Source organism: Dermacentor andersoni, chromosome 2, assembly GCF_023375885.2.
Source record: "Dermacentor andersoni chromosome 2, qqDerAnde1_hic_scaffold, whole genome shotgun sequence".
Lineage (NCBI taxonomy): Eukaryota > Metazoa > Arthropoda > Arachnida > Ixodida > Ixodidae > Dermacentor > Dermacentor andersoni.
The window spans coordinates 49,835,367-49,850,801 of NC_092815.1; the positions used below are offsets into that span (position 1 = coordinate 49,835,367).

Sequence of the window (15,435 nt, forward strand, 5' to 3'; positions counted from 1 at the left end):
AAGCGACACTTTTCCGGCTTCAGAGTGAGCCCTGATGACTTGATTGCCTCTAATACCGTCGCGAGCCGCTTAAGGTGATCGTCGAAATTTCCGGCGAAGACAACGACGTCATCCAAGTAAACAAGACACGTCTGCCACTTCAATCCTGCTAACACCGTGTCCATCACGCGCTGGAACGTTGCAGGCGCCGAGCACAGTCCAAATGGCATAACCTTGAATTCATAGAGGCCGTCTGGCGTGATGAAGGCGGTCTTTTCGCGATCCCTTTCGTCGACTTCTATTTGCCAGTAGCCAGACTTGAGGTCCATCGATGAGAAGTATTTAGCACTGCAGAGCCGATCCAATGTGTCGTCTATCCGTGGGAGGGGGTATACGTCTTTCTTCGTGATTTTGTTCAGTCGACGATAATCGACGCAGAAGCGTAGGGTTCCGTCCTTTTTCTTCACTAAAACAACTGGAGACGCCCACGGGCTTTTCGACGGCTGGATGATGTCGTCGCGCAGCATTTCGTCGACTTGTTGTCGTATAGCTTCGCGTTCTCGCGTCGAAACTCGGTAAGGGCTCTGGCGTAGTGGTCGAGCGCACTCTTCGGTTATTATGCGATGCTTTGCGACTGGTGTTTGTCGAATCCTCGATGACGTCGAAAAGCAGTCTTTGTATCGTCGAAGCAGACTTCTGAGCTGTTGCTGCTTAATCACGGGGAGACTTGGATTTATGTCGAAGTCTGGCTCGGGAACCACGGTCGTCGGGGTAGATGCAACAGAATCCGAGATGACAAAGCCATCGCTGGTTTCCTGAATTTCCTCGATGTATGCGATCGCCGTGCCCTTGTTGATGTGCTTGAACTCCTGGCTGAAGTTTGTCAGCAACACTTTCGTGTTTCCTCCGTGCAGGCGAGCGATCCCTCTTGCGACGCAAATTTCACGGTCGAGCAGCAAACGTTGGTCGCCTTCGATGACGCCTTCTACGTCAGTGGGTGTTTCGGTGCCGACCGAAATAACAATGCTGGAGCGAGGCGGGATGCTCACTTGATCTTCGAGCACACTCAAGGCGTGGCGACTACGAGGGCTCTCCGGCGGTATCGCTTGATCTTCCGACAGCGTTATTGACTTCGACTTCAGGTCGATGATTGCGCCGTGTTGGTTCAGGAAGTCCATGCCGAGAATGACGTCTCGTGAACACTGTTGCAGGATAACGAAGGTGGCGGGGTAAGTCCGGTCATGAATGGTAATTCTTGCCGTGCAGATTCCACTCGGCGTGATGAGGTGTCCTCCAGCGGTCCGAATTAACGGGCCTTCCCATGCAGTCTTAACTTTCTTCAATTGGGCTGCGATGGGTCCACTCGTGACGGAGTAATCGGCTCCTGTGTCTACTAAGGCGGTAACTGCGTGGCCGTCGAGAAGCACGTCGAGGTCGGTGGTTCTTTGTCTTGCGTTACAGTTAGGCCTCAGCGTCGGATCACGGCTGCGTCGAGTTGACCTGTGGTTGGTACGTGGCGTCGTCAAGTGGTCTTTCGTCGGCGTGTTCTTTCCTGCCAGACTTCGTCGGGACGGCGGTGTGACGTCGTTGTTATGTCGTCGAGGTAGTCTTTTCGGCGTCTTCGTCGGCGGCGGAGGATCTTCGTCAGTTCGACGAACAGCAACCGCACCTCCATCGGTTGCTGCTTTTAGTTTTCCGGATATGGGCTGACGGACCGACCCCGGGCTGGGCCAGTGTATGGTCGGCGCTGTGGCGACAAGTAGCGGCCTGGTGACGGCGAACGGGACGGTAGTCGAGGGCTCCACTGAGTAGCGGCGAGGTAGTCGGCGATGTCACGAGGGCGTTGACCTTCCCGAGGGCGCGGTGCGTCGACGGCGAACCCTCGCAATCCCAGGTCGCGGTATGGGCATCGGCGGTACACATGGCCGGCTTCTCCGCAGTGATAGCAGAGCGGGCGGTGGTCGGGGGCTCGCCAAATGTCCGTCTTCCTCGCGTAGGTACGCTGGGCGACGGGTGGGCGTGCTGGCGGCGGTGGCGGCGGACGACGGAATTGAGTCGTTGCAGGGCCCTGGCGTGATCGCGGAGGGGGACCTTGACGGCGTGCGACGGCGGCGTATGTCATCGCTTCTGGCTGGGGCTGCGGTAATTGTGGTTGCAGCTCGGGAACTCCAAGCGATCGGTGCACCTCTTCTTTGACGATGTCGGCGATCGAAGCCACTTGGGGCTGCGACGAAGGCAGGACCTTGCGCAGTTCTTCGCGCACAATGGCCCTGATGGTCTCCTGAAGGTCGCCGGAATCCAGTCCTTGGATGGCGTACTGCGGCGTGAGCCCCTGGCGGTTATATTGCCGGGTGCGCATCTCCAGAGTTTTCTCGATCGTCGATGCCTCTGCCGAAAACTCAGCTACGGTCTTCGGCGGGTTACGAATAAGTCCTGCGAAAAGTTCTTGCTTGACGCCCCGCATCAGGAAGCGGACTTTTTTCTCTTCTGACATTTCCGGGTCGGCGTGCCGGAAAAGACGGGCCATCTCTTCCGTGAAGATCGCGATCGTCTCGTTTGGCAGCTGCACTCTGGTTTCTAGTAGTGCTTGGGCTCGCTCTTTTCGCACGACGCTTGTAAACGTTTGCAAGAAGCCGCTTCGGAACAGGTCCCACGTCGTTAAGGTGGCTTCTCGATTTTCGAACCAGGTCCTGGCGGCGTCTTCCAGTGCGAAATAGACATGCCGCAGCTTGTCGTCGCTGTCCCAAGTGTTAAACCTAGCGACCCTCTCATACGTCTCGAGCCAGGTTTCCGGGTCCTCAAATGTTGATCCGCGGAACGTCGGAGGTTCCCTGGGCTGCTGCAGCACGATGGGGGACGCTGGGGCTGCCATTGGGGTTGCCTTGTCCACAATCTTCTTGGTCTTCTCAGGTAGAAGTCCGTGCTCCGGGGGCAGCTGTTGAAGACGGCGGCTTGCTCGATGCTCCGGGACTACGTTGGTGTGCTCTTTGCGGTCCGGGCTTGGATCACGGCTTGTCGGGGGCGTCCGGTACATGAACGAAAAGCACCTCCACCAGATGTCACGTGGTGGTGACGTTAAGAACACAGTGGCAATACTGTGAAAGGCAAAACTAGATTTTATTGGGCGAACCTGTGCCCACAAAACAGGCTACACTTATAGCACAACGAAAGCGGCGAACACAGTCGGCGATCGTCGAAAATCTGATCAGCGGGTCAAGCGCGTCGGCTTTTATACAGAATCGTCGAATGTTCCAGACTAATCGTTGGGACCCGCGTGCCTTCCACAAAGTTCCACACCATTCGCGTCAATATTGTACAGGCATAGGAATGAAGATACGCGTCTTATGGTAGAGGCATGGCAAATCTATAAAGGTGGAAGTGCGTGCGTGAGTCAGCCTTCGATCACCTTACATAAGGAAGAGATTAAGTGCCTTGACAGTTATCTCTCACGTAGACCGACACATGTACCCGGCTGAAACGTGGTGATACCATTCCTGAGCTTGCGCAGATGAGTTTTGTGTCTACTTTCTTTTTTCGCCTCAGTGCTCCCTTCAGTTGATAGTCGGCGTTCGTGTTGTCTACTTCTTTACTCTTGTGTCCTGTCTGCACGCCTCACCTCTTTTTTTGCATAATGAATCCTTACCAACTAGCTCAACTTTCTATCGTTCTAAGTTTCAGAGGCAGCATGCGCATACGTACGTAGCGCCATTCGAATCCATTCTATCGGCAAGAAGCGCTTATTTCGTCTCTACCGTGCAGCGGCGTATGCGCGAAGGAGAGCTTTCCGGCGGTTTATTATTTTTTTTCCATAAAGGTGCTAACACCTTTAACTAAATGGCCAGCTATTACCGTGAATCGAGGCGAATATATTCATCCCCGCGTGTGACACTGATAAGAATACAGGCCACTAACCTCAGGAGAGTACAGACTGGATCTGTACTTAGTCCGAAAAAGACTAACTGCAAAGACCGGTAGTGAATATCCACCAAACTGCAAACATTGTAACTGCCCCATGGCAGACCGAGATCACATCCTATGGCGATACCAAACGAACCCTCCCCCGAAAGAACTCTTTAGGCGAGCTCCTACACCAGAAGAGTGGGAGATGAAGACAAAAATTATATTGACGGCGGTGAAGTGATGATGAAAGACGAAAATAAAAATTGATTGATTGATTGATTGATTGATTGATTGATTGATTGATTGATTGATTGATTGATTGATTGATTGATTGATTGATTGATTGATTGATTGATTGATTGAAAAACCGACAACCCGTTAGACTAGATACAGTTGGCGGAGTTGGCTGACAGCGTCGCGGCGAAGCAGACGCCACGCTAGCCCACTATACTGGGAAAGAACACTCCACTAAACCTCGATAATAAAAGTTTATTTGCTTTCTCTCTCTCTTTCTCTGTCGCCCGCCGCGGTGATGATGACTGATGACTATTTATTGGCATCCCCTTCGAAACAGGGTAGGTCAAATCGTCATCTAGCCTGTTTCAGTTACTCAGGTATGCAATCAATGCTCTTCCTTCTAGCATTCTTGCATAAATATCTTTGACATCTTCCCTATCTACATCGTACTGCTGCCGATGCGTGGAGGTGGGCGCCACCTACTGGTGCTGCAAGGAACACAGCGGGGAGCGCGCGGCTCGCGTACTCCGCTGTGATTGGATGGCCTATTCGGCGAGAGAACAGCCAGGCCGAAGCGCCCATGGTCCCGAAACCCGGCGAGGTTTGCAAAAATAAGCTTTGGTTTTAAAATTGAAATGGCGCCTCGCCATACTGCCAGGAGGCGAGAGTCACTGCAAAGACACACGCACTCTCTCTCTGCCTTGACTAGTGTCCGCAAGCACCCCCATTCCTTCGCTGCTGCCTTCTCCCATACTAGACCCGTGGGAGCACGTCAAGTTCACGTCACGAGACCCACCTTCTTTTATTTTTTCTTCCCTTCTTCCATTTTTTTTTTTTTTTTGAAACCTGGCGCATTACCGATGGGGCACTACCATAGCGCGTTCCACATCGGATAATTTGCCGAAATTAGATACCATGGTTAATAACGGCGCAAGCAGTGCGTTTGGCGTAGCGACATTTGTGCGAGTGACGTTGACTGTCTGCATTGCTGGTAGAGCGGCACCCTCGAGAGTAAGGACGCTCGGTCTTCTGTTTGAAACTTCAGCTGTTACGATGATTTCAGCGTACCTACGAACCGCGCATGTATGTTTGCAATGTCCGGAAATTTCCAGCCTACTTTCCCCCAACTTTGTTGGCATCCTTGGTGCCACCAGTCGAACTACCCCGGCGATACTGAAACGCCGGTTTCCTGCACACCAACAATGAAGGGCAAATGGCATGGGAAATAAAAAAGACCCATAACAAGATACGGCCGCATTTTCCATTATTAGCGTCGAGCTTACCAGTACGATGATTTGCCTGACGACTCCATATTGTCAATATTTAGTTTACGCAACACTGCAGCATTAAGGAAGTCAAGACTGCTTCATTACGATTAGCAACAGTAACGGCCAATGCTTTGCTCGCATTGGACTGTACTGCACTGGTGCGTGTGTCAACGGCGCTACTGAAATTATTATGCGGCCATTCTCTCCGAAAAAAAATCTTGAATGAATTTAATTTCTCCATAAACGACAGATCTGATCACTTAAAATTTGGACCTTATAAAACGACTTCCTGACAATAACAGGTGTGTACGTACTGGTTAATATATATGAAGAATCATTCTCAATTAATGACTGGTTACGTATATCAGGACTATCGTAAGGGCGTCTAACTACCAGCGGCAAATTGTTTTTTGCCTCGACTTTCGTCTTCCTTTTCCTTATGATTTTTATATTTTACTTAAAGCCACATGAAGTTTTCTCTATACATTCCTTGGCTTCACTGTGTATTAGCTGCATGTGGTTGTGCCTACCAAAGTTCAGCCTCTGGTCGATTATCATGCAAATGCTTAGTTATTTATCTCCCTTTCTGACTACGAACTCTCGTGCTTTTCACAGCTGCGTGTAATTGCATAGTGCAGCAACAATCTTCTCTTAACATTCGGGACCTTGTGACCCGCTGTTTTCACCATGCCGTCAGATAACCACCAGATTTCAAGACGGGGTCGTGTTCTACGTGATAAATACTGCAATATATTGTGTATTCTAAGCTATGTTCTTAACGACGATGTTTCAAAAGTAATGCAATCTAAATCGTTCTTCTAAAATGCTGTTGATGAGCACTTATTGACAGAATTTTATGTGATAATACTAATGAGCAGTTCATTCTCTACCACACCTGTCGAGACGCCCTTCCTGTAGCATCTCCCTATCAAATAACAACTTGCATTTGTAAGTTCTGCCTGCGCTACTGAACACGGGATCGCGTTCTCGTTACCGGCTGCCGCTGCCACATCCCGATCTGGACTGAATGTGGAAACGTTTGGGTATCGTGCATTGGATGCACGTTAAAGAACCCCGGGTAGTCAAAGATAATCTGTAGTTCTCCACTATGGCGTGCCTTATGATCAGGTCGTCATTGTGGCACGTAAAACCCCAGAAGTTCATTAATGCGGTTTTCTGGATGTAAGAACAGTTCACTGCTGAGGACTTCACCTGAAGCGTCACGAAGTAAAAAGTATTGAATGAGGAAGCGCAATGCGTAACTAATGGAGTAACGAATAGCTATGTTACCTTGCGCATGTCAATTTCGCACCGAAATCTCTCCCGCAAATCTTTCGTTAAAGATAAACGTCCACCCGAATTTTTTATAGGCTTGTTGCATAAATAAAAAAATAAAAGAACGCCGGGGGAATCCCAGTGACAGGCCTGTCTATGTAACAACACAGTGACAAGCACTGATGCACCACTATCGTAGGTTTCCTATCGACCGTTGATACGCATTCATAACTGTCGTCTGCAGTTATCTTTAAGATCTCGGAATGCTTGGCGAATGTCTGTTTGGAAAGAATACATTATTAATAATTTTTTTTTTAAGAAGACGATGCCATTTGCGCATATGCTTCTAACAACAAGCATAATGAGTAAAGGCGACTCCGTGAAAGCGGCCTACCAACAGACCTGAAGCCGGTATTGAAACAAGGGAACTAAACTCCTGAATAAATGAAAAGGAAGAAGGGAGATCTTGCGCCCAAGTTTCTACAACTTCTCGAACCAGTCCACGAAGTGAAATGAAAGTTTCGAGCCGATAACGTCACCCTCAGCTTGTACTGCCTCCTTGGAAGCGTACCGTCTCTACTTCTCCGATGTAGTTGCACGCCAAAGTAGGCAAGAGTCGCCCCCCCCCCCCCCCCCCCCCCACCCCCGCAACGTGTCTTGGCTTTTCAATTTTTTTACCCTTTCTTGGCTTCACAAACGCCCCGCCACTACGCTCTACCGCCACCGACGACGACGACGGTCGGCGTGACGTCAGCGGTCGATTGCAGGACGGCCGCCATTGGTGCCGCCGGAGGGGGTCACGTGACTCTATTCGTCCCCCCCTTCTCAACTCTCTCTCGCATCCGGCCTGCTTGTTATTACAGTCAACCGGCGAGCAGACGCCGGATCAGTGCGGGCCTGGGCTGTTCACGCGACCTGACGGAGAAAACCCCCGCCGTAGACTCGTCGGAGGACTTTTTTCGCAAGCACCGCCAGCGCCGCCGAGAGCACGCGCGTGTTGTGTGTGTTTCTTCTTTTCCGGCGCGTGCTGCGAGACCTTCGGAGAGAAAAGAACCTTTCCGGGCCACAACGGCCAAGAATCGAGCCGTAAGTGTTGTCATTCTGAAAGCCTTTCTTTCGAAACTCTACTTGGCCGTGGCTCGTCCCCGCAAGCTTTTCGAGAGGGTGTTGTTTCCGCGGCCCAGCGCCGGTGAGAGGAGTGGGGGAGCGTGGGCGCTGCTTTGCGTTCGCGCGCGTGGCCGGCCGGGCTGCAATCAAAATATGCGCGCACGTGGTCGTCGTCGCGGAAAGGCTGCGCCGGTGGAGGCGTTATTCCGCGCGGTCGCCTACGTTCGCAGTGGATCTTCGAGAAAGTTTTCGACGTGCCGCTGGATGCGCACCCCTTGACTGTTGGTCGCGTTCATGTGGGAAGGATCCGGAGATTGCTAGCTGTGAGGCATTCGCGCTGTTTACGACTGTCCACACTTGTGTTTGACAGCAATATAGACTGACGCATCCTTTTAGGTGATTGTCAACAGATGTTGGCACTTGCAACAGGCGCTTACTACACTCCTTTTAAGTAAACTTGATACACTAGAAAGAAAAAATCGCGAATGCAGTTCCCTTGTGGAGTTCTTTTCCTTATGCGCACAGAGCTTACGGGAGCCCAAGCACCAAACGGCGCAGAAAAAATAAAGGCTGTAGAGAGACGCGTAAGCACGCATACAGCTTAGTGCAATAGCGTTTCGTTGTGTTAAAGTGTTTTGTTGCAGCCTTTGCTTTTCAGTTATATCTCTTGGGTTTTCTTTCGAAGAAGACCATTAACCTTTCATTTTGTTGTTGTTGCTTTAACCCCTTTGAGGCCACTCGTGTTTCGGAAAGTGTCACGAGTGCCGAAGGCGCTCCGGAAAGGAACAGTAGAATAAGTTGCCGGGTGCAAGTCAGCTACTTTATTGACTACAAAAAGCAACCACTGTGGATAACTTTAAGAGATAAATTTGATTTAAGGAGAAATTGCCAAATAATTATGCTGCTCAAATGTTTAAAACTCTGCAAGCAACTTCTATGCAGAGCCCCAATAGTCAAGCTTGTACTTTGAATTGATGATTGAGACATCACATTCAGCTGGACACCCGCTTAATCTCGCTCACGTAATATTTTTATAGAAAGACTGCCTTCTTTTTTACCTTGTGAACATCTCCAGCAAAAGACGAACAGAAAGATACCCGCAAATCCGTGTCGTCCAGTGCTTTTAGTTTATCTGTTATCTGCTTTGAAAAAAATTATCAGGTAAATATTCAAAGAATATACAAAATGCAATAAACTTTTTTTCCGCAAAGAACTAACAGGCTGAGTTTTCTTGAAGTGTGATAAGCAAAGCGTTGTGCTTGGCAGCGGCTGCGGGGTTGTCACAAGAAAGCGGCGTGAAACAATCATTAACAACGCGTTAGTGCTGTTTAGTTAGGATAATGCATGTACATGTAAACCTTTTCAAGTACAGCACAGGTTATCTCACTCTCTGGAAGAGTTCTCATACTTTCTCACTGCAAATGACTACTCTCCGTTATCGTCGCCGTATACTAGGCTTCCCCACAGAGCTGGGTGCGTATTGAGGTGAAGCCTGCCTGCCAAGACAGCACAGCTCGTCGTTTTTCACTTTTTCAATTTGGAATGACATCACCTAAGAATGTCTGAATTACAATACTGCGTTAGTTAGAATCGTTACTATAAGCAAAGGGTTGAGAGTTTTGCAGATGTGTGCTTTCAAGTACCCCACAAGTCTAGTATCTAGCTACCACGCCACTTTTTTAATCAAATATCAGCAAAGCTAATAGCATCCACTCAATTAAAAACACTCCGCCTGCGTTGATAATCCTCCCGCAATTGGCCGCTTCACGGCTATAATCAAAAGTAATTGGCACGTAAAATTAAGATCATTGAGCTCAAGCTAACAGGTGACCAGTTCTCACTTAAGTAAGCATGGGCTTGCTTGTTTTTAAATTTCGGTTAGTTTCATTGTTGTGCAAAGTTGGGGTGTGATATATACATAATACCTCTGCAGTCACATGTGCTTTCCATGACCCTGATAGTTCGCGCTGGCCCTTTTGCATATTTCGTCGACTTATGGCTACCGATATACGTTAGTACTGCCCCACGTTGCCAACCGCATGCCCCCTCCCCCTCTAAGAAAAGAAAGAAAGAAAAAGAGATTACTACGACATCCTAGATCCATCAGCATTGGGTCCCAACACATATCCTTTCGTGTTGCGTTCTCTTTGTCCCCGGACCTCCATCTGCAGAGAATTGTCCGTTCGTTTGAAGTTTTGAGCACGACGTCTTTCAAGAACTCTTCTTTCTTTTTTTTTTTCTTCCCTGTATCTTGAAGGTTTCTTCCTTGCGAATCACCTTCGTTGCATACACGGTCGCACCGAACGCTTTGCGAGTCAGGGTTATGCGTGCGCTGAGGATGAGAAAAGCAAGCATCAATCGTCCTCGTCCTCATGTCTTTCCTTAGTTCACTTTCAAAAAATTCTCTCTCCTTTTTTTCTGTTCAACCAAAAACACATTTCGCGGCGACGTCTTCTCACGCAAGGGGCACTTCAAGACCGAGACTTGGAACGAGAAAAAGAGTCGAAGGAAAAGGGCCGCCGAAAAACAGGCCGGATCTATCGTCGTGCGCGCTCCTATCGCTTTCGCAAAGGCGGGTTGCAGAGGAAGGGAGAGAGAGGCCCACGGTAAACCCCCGGGGTGCTGCAGTGCAGCCCGTCATCCCTTCTCCGCATCGCACGAGGCGTCTTCTCTCCTCCTCCCTCTCGGGCGATAGGAGACGCGCAGCGCAGCCACGAAGGCCGCCGCCGACGCTGGCCCCGATCCCTGGGGTAACGTACCCCGCTCCCTCCTCCTTCAAGTCGCCAAGGCGCTTCCATTGATAGAGGTTACACGATGCTCTCGTCTTGGTGGCCCCCTATATCAACGACGTACCAGTGTTGCGTTTCCTAAGCGCCCGTCTGCTTGCCTCTCAATCTTTCTCTCTTTTGCTTGAAGCCAGTTCTCCGCTTCTTCTCTCTCTTTCTCTGCGTTGTCTTTTTTTTTTACGTACAAAGTTAACTTTTCGTTGCTTCAATGCCAGAGCACGTTGCACGCTTAGTCGGCGCAGTTGTTATTTATCTTCGTCTCAGGTAGGTTGTTCTCGAGGGACCAGTTTTGGCCACCCTGCATAGAACCTGCGCTGGGCTTCTTTTAACCGTCGGCGCCCGATAAGAGGGTGACATTGAGCATCGGCTGTCCGGTTTCTTGCGGTCAAGCTTGAAGCCAGCTTCTCCATCGTAATCGAGCATCTTGCACGCTCCTCGCCTTCATGTCCGAGAGCCTCTCTGCGGAATGCGTGCGGTCGCCGTTCGTTCACCTGCGCCAGCTTTAGGATAGCAGCCGCCACGAGGACAGGAAGCTCTTATGCGACGGATTAAAGACACAGGCTCGGTATACGAGAAGATATAGATGCGTTTCGCACACACGGCACGCCAAATTATTGGTGCGATAACTTATCTCGCCTGTGGCATCTGATTAAGGCGAAGCGCCAGCTGCGTTAGATCAAATCAAACAGCCGCGTTATGCTATGCTCTTAGCATACAACGATGTTCCGATTGCAGCTAGGACCAGCTAGCGTCCATCTAACCAGCGACAACTGCTTTACTTCAAATTCATGCTGCTCGCTTCGTATAGTATCGGCATTTGCATTTCAAAAACGGTCGGCGCAGAGTTAAATATAACTAAATTTTACTTTTCGGCGTTTATGCTGTGGGCGGATCAAGACTTGAGTTTGGTTGTCGGGTAGCTAGCTGCTCCATCTCAGATTCGCACTTTTGACGTGGCTGCTGGGCTTCTGTAATGAAGCAGAACTAAGTAAATGAATCGCGCCGCATTTATCACCTACTTGCCCATTGTAATAAGTTGCTTCTTAATATTTCGGTGTCAGAAATGTTCCATTATCCCATCAGAACACGGGGCGCAGCGGCCGTGAATAATTAGATTTCCATAGCATTCAGCAGCAAACTCCGCAGTCACTGAAACATTCCAGCTTATTCAGGCACGCTGGTTCCTGAAGCTTTATATATACGTTTCTCATTCCTTCAAGACGTCAACTCCTCAGCCATGCCTCAAAATAAATCTCTCCAGAATTCATTTTATATATATATATATATATATATATATATATATATATATATATATATATATATATATATATATTTCTTTCTCTCTCTTAATTGGCAAGCTCTAGCCTATTTACATCAACACCATCACATTTTACTCAGCTGCTACAATGGTCATATATTTTCATGCCTTTTACTTTGCTTTTCCCGCTCTCTTCCTTGTATGGCATTTCTGTTCGCTATACCCTTTCCAGAGTAGCATGAAGCGGCTACTACATTTCATTGAAAGTATTTCATTCTCCTTCATTCGTTATCCCGTATTTTAGGTCTTACCACGTCACTTTTGGTTAAACATCGCTAGGTATTTTTGGTGCTTGAAACGTCATGTTCAATGAAGTCTCACGGGAGAAAAAGTGCGAGAGATTTCATGCGCACAGTCGTAAAGCATGCGAGCGAAGATTCCCCACAGGTTAGAGTCCCGAGGCCTATATTTGGCTTCACGAAGGCCACTTTGATAAGAACAACCACTCGTCGTACATATATAGATACATATGCGTCACTCGTTGATTGCGCCGTTACTCGCCATCATGTCATTACGCGCGCCGCACACTTACTTCGTAACAGCCGCTGCGTGATCTTCCTAATTTTGGGCTCTCAGACGACGACGGCCGCTGAATTATCGATATCGTTGTTTCCCCCAAGGCACCTAATCTCGCCGTCCAAACAGTATCCCCAGGCACTCCGTAGTGCCTGCATCGATACTGCGGGAAGCTTCTATATCGATTCATATCTTTTCTTCCACGTAAACAGTTCGCGCCTTTTGTAAACATACCATATCCGTTCCGATTATAAGCACGCCGTGTTTCAAACTTAGCGCTATTAGCGAGGACGTGTTCTCATTGATGAACGCAGTCATTTTAAGTCACAGCGTTGGTATACATAGCCTCACCACAACGTGTTGTTCAACTACTTTGCTGCTTGTAGACGTGCTCTTGCGGCGCACTTTGCTGCACAGTGCTCAATAGAACTCGTTTTCACGTTTAGGAGATCGAGATGGCAACGCTTAAGTGATCTAATTAATATCGTCTACGTACAGATGGCTTGTTATTACGTCACTTCTCTGGTGCCCACGCTCTGGCACGTGACCTTTAGGACGGCGTGATTCTTTCTTTCCCGTGTTCAAAGAAACCGGAGAAATGGAGATAGCGCACTTGGTACCCCATTGCGGGGGCTCGTGTTCTATCATTTTTATTTATTACAAAGGGTAAGTATCACTTGGTAAAAGAAAGAAGAGGTAGCGTGCGTACAAGGAAGGCCTTCGCATCCTCGACGCGAACTTTGATCTTTCGCATGGCTGTTTCGTGAATTGGATTCGTACCGTACAGCAAGAGGGAAACAGGGAGCGAAAAAAAGGCGCGCAGGGCTGGCAGCGCAGTGAAAAAGACGTACGTGCGGTATATACCAATTAGTTAGGCGGTATAGAACGCCACTCTTCTAAAGAAAGTGGGAAACCAGACGCGGGGGGATCGGCGCGCCGGTAACAGAAAGGCCCAGGATCAAGAGCGGGCCCGAATTTGGAGTCTTTCGCGAACGCCCTCCTGCCGTTCGGTTTGCCTTCCAGCCAACTGCAACGCGGTATTGCACAGCTAGCGGCGGCGGCGGCAGCTCTCTTGTCTATTCTTCTGGCGCTGGCTTTTCGATTCCATTCCGCTTGAGCCACGGGACGTGGTTGCGTCGGCTCGCGGGATTTCCCGCGAATCCCTCGGATCCCATTAGCTGGACGAGCCTTCGAGTTTCCACATGTGACACGAGCGCGTGCCTCGACCGCTTTGCCTGGATTTCCGCCGCCTGACGCTCCCGTATCGCGCGGGCTGGAGAATCGGTTGCACAATGTGGGCCACGTCGGTTTTGCTTCTCTCCGCAGCCTCGGCCGAAGTCGTTCCTGACAGCGCAGCTTTCCTTTCATCCTTTCCTTTTTTTTTAATGTAATTTTTACTTTGCTCCCTTCGTGGGAGTAGCCTTTCTTCGGCACTTGCCTCATCAAGGTTTCTGCCCCCTTAGAAGATTAACTTCTCTAAGGCCGAATCCAGCGAGGCCCCACATTGCGCGGGAGGATTAGTTCCGGCTATCGGCTGATTATTGCGGTACCAAATTAGTGAGCAATGCACCGTGACCATGAGCAGCGGTCAGCCGGACGGCCCGAAAGCTTTCGATTGAGCCGCCAAATCCGGTACATTGCTTGCGACTATGTATCCTTATTACACAAGACGCATGTCTTATTATAGATGCATGTTTGAGCTAGAGAGAGAACACGCAACTTTACAAATCGCATAGCTTGTCGTTGTCTCTGTCCTTTTCTCTCTCTCTCTCTCTCTCTCTTTCTTTCTTCCTCTCGAGCGCCGATAATGGACCAAGGACGTCTATATAACTCGGTGCTGTGACAACGAGATTTGTGTCAGAAGTCGCTCGGTCCCCTTGCCTGGGAATGCATGTAGTTTCGCATTCTCTGGCCCATTCGTGTTGGACAGACGTGCATGTTGCTGCGAAGAGGGATCAATGTACGCGGATCATGTGCATCAATAAACATTGAATACACCTAAAATTATCATGAATGACTCAGGCAGAAAACATGTTACGAGTAATGCCGCTGTCCTGTGTCGTTCTCCCTCTCGTGATTGTCTTAATTGGCGCTGTTCCTTCCTAGTTCAAGTAATGACACATTAGCGGAGACTTGATGGCTTGTCAAGCAAATTTTACGAGCCCTTCTTTAGCGGACAGAAAATTTAATTGAAAAGACAGCAGGTTTTTCCAGCATAACAGCCTCCCAAGGCAATTTGCATAAAGTGTCTTGAATAATGAATGAATGAATGAATGAATGAATGAATGAATGATATATTTATATCTGACATTTACCGCAATCGCACAAACAATTATTTACGGGATTCATGGTGACCTCAGTGTCTTTTCTTATTGTTAGTTGTTGTCAATCAAATGTTAGTGCCTGTTAGATGGCGCTGGCTACGCTTCTTCTCCTAATTCATAAATTTTCTCGAAAAGAAATAACAAAGTATGTAGAAATTGTTTTTACACCTGTAAGTAACAAATACTCCCCAGTGCCTTTCCTGGCACGGCATACAATAATGTGAAGTGGCTATGGCCCATTCATATAACCCTCTCGGCACGTTTTATTTCGTAAAACTCAAATTTCCCTTACTTTTCGAGGTGCATTGGGTAGGCACTTTATTTTCGACGTAAACACACGCTTCCATAAAGAACTAACGCGTCTACATTATAGAGGAGCATTTCTATCACTCGCAGCTGTGGTAATAAAGTAATTAACAGCTGTATAACTTTATGCGAATTCTCGTTGGCCTAGTCTCCATGAATAGAGACAATATTAACTGTGAAAACACTCATCGACTTTTGGGTGTCATAATCGACCGAAGTTTTTCCTGGAGCCCGCACTGCGCGTACCCGAAGAACAACACTGTCGTCGATTGCCCATGTGCCGAGATTCATGTGCGGGAAAACATGAGGCATATCTGTGCGTTTCACGCTTCAGTTGTACAGAGCTGTATTTCTAAAGCCTTTTCACAAATAAGCAGCAAAACTGCCGGTTTATGTTGTTGTGCAACACCTGGAACGTA

General features: G+C 48.8%; 1 protein-coding gene across 8 annotated transcripts in view; it reads left to right on the forward strand.

Annotated features, from left to right (window-relative positions):
* The first annotated feature begins 7,533 nt into the window (after window positions 1–7,533).
* The window catches only part of LOC126542334 (pregnancy zone protein-like), a 164,244-nt gene continuing 156,342 nt past the window's right edge, over window positions 7,534–15,435 (forward strand). For all 8 annotated transcript variants that reach the window (XM_050189364.3, XM_050189361.3, XM_050189363.3 and 5 more), the window contains exon 1: window positions 7,534–7,745. The gene's annotated coding sequence lies outside the window, so the exon portion shown is untranslated. The remainder of the gene's footprint in view (window positions 7,746–15,435) is intronic.